General features: G+C 47.2%; 1 long non-coding RNA gene across 1 annotated transcript; it reads left to right on the top strand.

Moving 5' to 3' along the window:
• Positions 1-4,718: 4,718 nt before the first annotated feature.
• On the top strand, positions 4,719-5,679 carry LOC123082055 (uncharacterized). Its single transcript, XR_006438930.1, has 3 exons — positions 4,719-4,833; positions 4,929-5,068; positions 5,184-5,679. It is a non-coding gene; the product is annotated as an uncharacterized lncRNA (long non-coding RNA).
• Positions 5,680-7,973: the final 2,294 nt, after the last annotated feature.

The raw sequence follows: 7,973 nt of genomic DNA, 5'->3' as shown, positions 1-7,973 counted from the left end.
ACGGTACTAGTTACATGGGGGCAGAAGCCGACGACAGGACAACTCTCTAATTTTATAAACGGCCGCACATAAGGTAATATTTTAAATTAAGAAAGCGTCGCATGGCGCAAATGAACTTGTTTCATATTACAAGATCACATGAGCATGTTCATTCAAAAATTACATCCTTGGCACACTCATCTGCCACTAGGCGGGATCCCTCCAGGAGACCCTCATAATAATTCTCCGGGCAGCGATGCTCCTTGCCCTCCGGCGGCCCCTCCTTCACAAGCTTCACGGCGTCCAGCTTCGCCTAGTGCACCTTCGCCCGGGCAAAAGCCCTGCGTGCACCTTCGATGTAGACGGACCGCTTGATGACCTCAAGCCGTGGGCAGGCTTCCACCAGCTGTCACACCAGACCGAAGTAGCTGCCAGACAGGGGCTCTCCAGGCCACATCCGGACTATAAGGCCCTTCATGGCCTGTTCAGCCGCCCTGTGAAGTTTGACCAACTGCTTCAGCTGGTCGCTCAAGGCCACGGGGTGTTCGGTCCCAGTATACTGAGACCAGAACAATTTCTCCGTTGAGCTCCCCTCCTCAGCCCGGTAAAATTCCACGGCATCCAGCACACTGCGGGGAAGATCTGCAAATGCTCCTGGAGAGCTCCGAACTCGGGTAAGAAAAAGGAAAGTCTCCTTCACATGCTTGCTTTGCATATTGAATGCCTTACCCACTGCTATCTTCTTTGCCGCATCAATCTCCTGGAGGGCCTTGTGGGCTTTGGCCTTGGCGCTCCGGACGCTTTCAAGCGCCTACGCGAGCTCGGACTCCTGCATCTTGGAGTCAAGCTCCAAGGACTCGTGCTTCTTGGCAAGAGCCTCGAGCTCTTGCTGCACCTCGCCCACTCGGGGTTCTTGTTTCTCCCGTTCAATACGTTCTTTGGCCGCTTTGTCTTCGATCGCGGACAACGCACTCCTCAGGGTCTCCACCTCGGTCGTGGCCCCTGACAAATCCATGATGATCCTATTACTTTACACCCGAACTTCTTTTTAACTACATAGACCTGAGTATTTCTTACCTTTGCTCTCTTTGAGCTGCCTCTTGGTAAGGCCGAGCTCGTCCTCCGACCGCTTCAGGTCCTGCTTCAGTGCAGCGACCTCCGCAGTACATGCAGCAGCGGCCACCAGGGAAGCCTGCACATACACATAGACATACTCTAATTAGACTCATGGGTTATCATTTGATCCTCTATTCGGCTTTTATTCCCGAACACCGAATAGAGCATCAGGGTCTACTATCTATGCGGTAATATTTTCTTATACTTTGATTGCTCACCTCAAAGCCTGTTAGGAGGCTGGCGCAGGCTTCGGTCAGTCTATTCTTGGTGGACTGAACCTTCTTAACCACCACACTCATGATAGTGAGGTGTTCTTCATCGATGGAAGCGTTGTGAAGCGCTTCCAGCAAGTTTTCCGGTGCCTCTGGTTGGACAGAGGACACCGGCACGGATGGTTGGCCCCCTTAATGGGGGACCGCCTGCCGAAGTCCGGAACCATTGAAGGCTTCGGCGTGGTGTCCGGCTAGGGCCCGAACTCGAAGCCCGTAGGAGCATCGCTCCCTTGGTACCCAGGGTCCGGGAGGTCGCTGTGAGGCGCCCCCAAGACCGCCTCCCCTTGGGATGGTGCCTCTTGAGACACCACCTCGGCGTTGTCCGTAGGGCGAGGGGTGGAAGCCGTCGAAGGAGAACCGCTGTTCATATCCGACGAGCTCAAAGAGCCTTTCGACGAGGGTACGTCAAGAGAAGCTCGGGCCGGACTACATAATCGGGTTCGCCATGAGCAAGGGCAGTACAATAAAACGTATCATGAAATACTATGGTGTCCGGACACTTACGATTTCGCCAGGGGCTTGTCCCTGGGTAGCCACTCGTCGCCACTATCGGCGGCCATCGTGGCACAGTCCGGAGGGAGGGTCTTTCCCTTCTTGGACCCTTCGGCCTCCCTAGATGGGTCGGCCTTCCTTTTCTTGTATCCCCCGGCTGGGGGAGGGAGAACTTTTCTCCTCCTCCTCGTTTTCGTGGGAGGAGTGCGTGTCAGACTCATTGGATGATGAGTCCGGCAGAACCATCTTGCGTCGGAGACCCTTTCGGGTCCCTGCGGCCTTGTTCTTGGCCATCTTTTCTGGCACCTCGTAAGGTGCCGGGATCAGCATCTTCGTCAGAGAGAATTTGCCGGATCTTCGGGCAGGGGGGCTGGGCAATCAAGCTGCTCCGTTGTCTTTATCCAGTCCTATTAGTGACATGGGAGCTTAGATCCTACACATAACTAAACCTGGGCAAATAAATACCCCGAGAAATATAAATGCTTACCGGACCGGCATGGCGCTTTGCACTGAGTCCGCGGTCTTCGGTAAGAGGGGGAGGGATCTCGGCGCTCTTGAACAACACCCTCCAAACGTTCTTATGCATCGTGTCGTAGAGCTCTCACAACATTTGGTGCTTGGCCGAGTCGAACTCCCACAAATTGAATGCCCGTCGTTGGCACGGAAGGATCCAGCGGACGAGCATAACCTGGACCACGTTGACAAGTTTAACTTTCTTGTTCATCATGTTCTGGATACAGGTCTGGAGTCCGGTTAGCTCTGTTGAAGAACCCCAGGACAGGCCCTTCTTTTTCCAGGAGGTGAGCTGCGTCGGGATTCCGGATCGAAATTTGGGGGCCACCACCTAGTTGGAGTCACGCGGCTCGGTGATGTAGAACCACCCCGATTGCCACCCCTTTATGGTATCCACATAGGTGCCCCCAAGCCAGGTGACATTAGGCATCTTGCCCATCATGGCGCCTCCGCACTCTGCTTGCTGGCCGCTCACCACCTTCGGTTTGACATTAAAGGTTTTCAGCCATAGGCCGAAGTGGGGCCTGATGCGGAGGAAGGCCTCGCACACGATGATAAACGCCAAGATGTTGAGGATGAAGTTGGGAGCCAGATCATGAAAATCCAGCCCATAGTACCGCGGACAAATGGGTGGATGGGAAATCCCAGTCCACAGACGAAATGGGTAAGAAAAACTACCCTCTCATGGGGTTCGGGCATTGGGACGATCTGCCCCGCATCGGGCAGCCGGTGCGCGATATCCGCGGCCAGATATCCGGCTTCCCGTAATTTTTTGATGTTCTCCTCCATGATGGAGGAGACCATCCACTTGCCTCCTGCTCCCGACATGCTTGGAGTGGTTTGAGAAGAAGAACGCGAGCTTGGGCGCTGGAGCTCGAGTGTGCGGGAATGGGAAAGCGAGAAGGAAGAAGGCATGGGTGAAAAAAGTAGATGTTTGTCCCTTTTATAAGGGATGAGGAGGCGATGAGTCTCCCCACTTGCCTGGCAAAACCGCTTATTCCCCAGGCGCCGTAATTGATGGCGCGGTTGGGTTACCCACGTCCGTATTGATGAGAATCCCGTGATAAGGGGGACACGATCTCTGCTTTGACAAGATGTATCGAGAAAACCGCCTCGCGATGTGTGCGGAGCTGGTTGAGAAAAGTGGTTCGAATAATAACCGGGCCATGAAGTGATGTCATACTATTAAAACATGTCAGCAGATTGGATTTATGGAAGTATTATTCTCTCTACGGTGGTATGTGCAACTTATTTTGCAGGGTCAGACACTATCCTTGTATTCGAACTCTTCCATGGTGTATTCGGAGGAGGAACCCGCCTTGCAATGCCGAAGACAACATTGCGCGCCGGACTCATCGTCATTGAAGCCTGGTTCAGGGGCTACTGAGGGAGTCCTGGATTAGGGGGTCTCGGACAGCCGGACTATATCCTTTGGCCGGACAGTTGGACTATGAAGATACAAGATTGAAGACTTCGTCCCGTGTCCAGATGGGACTCTACTTGGCGTGGAAGGCAAGCTAGGCAATACGGATATGGATATCTCCTCCTTTGTAACCGACCTTGTGTAAACCTAGCCTCCTCCGGTGTCTATATAAACCGGAGGATTTTGGTCCATAGGACAACATACAATCATACCATAGGCTAGCTTCTAGGGTTTAGCCTCTCTGATCTCATGGTAGATCTACTCCTGTAATACTCATATCATCAAGAACAATCAAGCAGGACGTAGGGTTTTACCTCTATCAAGAGGGCCCGAACCTGGGTAAAACATCGTGCCCCCTGCCTCTTGTTACCATCCGCCTTAGACGCACAATTCGGGACCCCCTACCCGAGATCCGCTGGTTTTGACACCGACACCAGTACTATTAGAAATAAATGAGGTTTTGATCATGGTCTAACTGCTCAAGTGCCTAGAGATATTTTTCGGCATCCTGGGAATGGGGGTACACAGACTTGCCCGCCTGCGGCCCACGGCGTGGCTCTACCGGTGGCCTGGTACGACCCACCTTCGGCAGCAACCACTCAAGACCCTCGCGAGGGGCCAAGCCTCGCGAGGCGGACGACACAAAGACCTCCTCAGGGGCAGCCTCCAGGGGCAGGCCCATGTTGACCCAGCAGGTAGCCCATGACACCGGGTAAAAAATCACCTTACCTTATGCATATAGAGCCCACAAAGGCCTGGACACCCCTAAATTTCCTAATGGGACACCCCCGTATAGACAAAATGGCCACAACTAGCTAACAAGGCCTGACCGACTAGCATAGCACACCCCGGTGAAAGCCCAGGCCCTGGCATCGATCCATCTATACGTACGTCAGTACGTGGCTTCACGTATCGCCTTGCCTGTTCGTCTACTCGCTGCTCGGCCGATGCGCTTCGTGACCTGTCGCCTCGTCGCCCTCGACCCCTCGCCTGTTCATCTACTTCACCAGATCCCCCCAATTCACCCAATCAGTGAAGGTATGTTGGATGAGACCCCAATTCGCAGTGTGTGTCTGCCTCCATATCAGTTCCCAAATTATTCTCTAATTCTTAATTTGTTTGTCTAACCCTAGGAAATTAGGGCTATTCGGTAAGACTAGAAATTTTGAGTGTATTAGCTATTGTAGTGGTCAGTGGATGAGTGGAGAAGAATACTACAATATTCTAGGAGATTAGGACGGCTGGAAGCACCGGCCAGGTAGCAACATGTCAAGTAAGTTTTATTTTACAGTTATGCAATTGTAATTCATGTTATGTATGTATACATATGATTCTTAGTTTTTTTCCTTTTGTGAAAAAATAATTATCTAAATAATTACAAATTGCAGGTGAAGCTCAGTTTATGGAAAGGTTTCCAAAAAAGAGGAGAACCATAGTGTGAGATGAAGGCTCGTCACACCAACATAATCAGAATGATGCCTCAATCCCGCCACTGTCGGTCGAACAAAATGTTGTCCCCTCACCACATGAACAGCTTGATGTCCCAGCCCCACCATCACCACTTGGACAGAATGATGCCTCCACATATGAACCTAATTCTGCCAATAATACAAGGAATTTATTTCAAGTTGAAGAAGAGATCAATTGGGAAGAGCAAATTAAATTTGATCCAAGTAAAAGGAGAAGTATTGATGAGTATCATCCGGATCTGAGAGATATGGTAAGACTGAAGTACTTGGCCAATGGACCTTGTCAGCCTCGTACTGGTGATTTTAAAGTAACCAAAATATGTGGTAGAGATAGAAGGTTCGTTCGGGAATGGTTTGATGAGTTTGAGAGATGTCTTGAGTATAGCGAGTCCGAACATAAAGCGTATTGTTTTTGTTATTTCTTGTTTAGACCATGCAAGAAGAAAGAAGATGGATATGATGCATTTGTTGCAAATGGTTGGTCAAGTTGGAATAAAAAATATAGATTAAAGGAGCATGTAGGAGACATCAATAGTGCTCACAACCAAGCAAAAATATATTGTGATGCTTTGCAGAAACAAAAGGAACACATTTATGTTGCTCTAAATAACCAAAGTAATGCTGAGAGGATTCCTTATTATACTCAACTAAATGCCTCAATTGATGATGCAAGGGTGTTACTGAAGCAAGCGTTGCCTTTTCGTGGCCATGATGAGTCCGAGGAGTCTCTCAATAAAGGCAATTTCATGGAATTTCATTCTTACACAACAGAGCAGAATCCAGCTGTAAGAAAAGTGGTGGCCCATAATGCTCTAGGTAATAATCAGTTGACTTCTTCGAAGATTCAGAAGGACGTAGCTGAATGTTTTGCAAAGGAAATATTGCATTAGGTTCTTTAGGAAATTGGAAATGATGTATTTTCTTTGTTGGTTGATGAGTGGAGGGATGTGGCTAGTAAAGAGCAAATGGCAGTGGTATTGCGATATGTTGGTAAATGTGGAAGTGGCATAGAGACATTAGTTGGCCTTACACATGTGAAGGAGACGACCTCCAAGTATATCAAGTCTACCATTGATGACTAATTTGCAGAATGTAAATTAAGTTTCGAGCAAGTTAGAGGTCAAGGATATGACGGTGCGAGCAATGTGAGAGGGGAGTTCAATGGATTGCAATCCTTAATAATGAGAAAGAACCCCACAACATATTATGTTCATTGTTTTGCACATCAGCTTCAGTTAGTTGTTGTGGCTATTGTTCGTAAGCATAAATGCATTGGTATTTTTTGATATGATCTCCGTCTTGTTGAATGTTGTCTCTGGATCATCAAAAAGAAAAGACATGATTTGAGACAGATATAAAGAACAAGTGTGTGAAGCTTTAGGTTGTGGGACTACTGAAAAGTGGGACATGATTAAATCAAGAACTAGCTCTTCAAAGACCTGGAGACACTCGATGGAGTTCTCACTACAAGACTCTTAAGAGTTTGATTGATATGTTCCCTACAATTGTCAAAGTGCTAGAATATGTGGAAGAAGAAGACATGGATGATACAAATAGAAGGCAAGCATGTGGTATTCTTGTTTATTCCCAGTCTTTTGATTTTGTGTTCTACTTACAGCTTATGCCCACTATATTGATAATCACAAACACATTATCATTGGCTCTACAATGGAAGAATCAAGACATCGTGAATGCCATTAATTGTGTGAATTCAACCAAAGCCTCTTCGAATGATCTAAGGAGAGATGGATGGGATTCTGTCCTACATGAAGCATATGTCTTTTGTGACAAGCATGACATTTCCAAGTTGGAAATGGAAGACCAATATGTGAATCCAAAGAAGCCATGGCAAAAAACAGGTATCACTAATAGGAATCATTATGAAGTGGATTGTTTTAATGATGTCATTGATTGGCTTCTTCAAGAACTTAATAATCGCTTCAATGAGAAAAAAATTGAACTACTTGTCTGCTCAGCGGCTTTGAGTCCAATTGAATCATTTCGTGATTTCAATTTATAGCATTTGATGAGTCTATCCAAACTTTATCCAAAATATTTTGATGATGGAGAACTCAGGGACCTTAGACATCACCTTCATCTTTACATTGCTAATGTCCGATTAGATGATCGCTTCTCTGGTTTAAGTAATATTTGTGAGATTTCTCAAAAAATGGTGGAGATAAGGAAACATATTGTATATCCCTTGGTTTATCGTCTTTTGAAGCTAGCACTAGTATTGCCTGTTGCCACTGCTACAGTTGAGAGATCTTTTTCAGCTATGAGAATTGTGAAGACATATTTGCGCAATCGTCTTGGTGACAACACCTTGAAGTACAACCTTATTTGTTATGCGGAGAAAATAGAAATGAGGAAGGTTACAAATGATGCAGTAATTGATCGCTTTGAGGCCATGAAAGAACGCAGGAAACCTTTTTAGAAAGGTAATGGTTTTAACTTACTTATTACACAACTGTAATTAATATGTACTAAGTGTTTTCTTATTTGCAGGCAATCAAGATCTAGTGCTGCATTTTCTCATCATCGGTTATACTTTATTCATAGTTTGGACACTTTGATTCTCATTTACTGTAAAATTTCCAGCAATCAATTAATATTTCGAGCGAACTCTTTATTTTGGACCTTTGCCAATTATATTCATCGTCATATCGTATTCTACGTATATTGTACGTACTGTTAAGTGTGTTACTT

This window comes from Triticum aestivum, chromosome 4A (assembly GCF_018294505.1).
Source record: "Triticum aestivum cultivar Chinese Spring chromosome 4A, IWGSC CS RefSeq v2.1, whole genome shotgun sequence".
NCBI lineage: Eukaryota > Viridiplantae > Streptophyta > Magnoliopsida > Poales > Poaceae > Triticum > Triticum aestivum.
The sequence above is the reverse complement of the archived record's forward strand: the minus strand, read 5'-3'. Positions and strand labels throughout refer to the sequence as shown.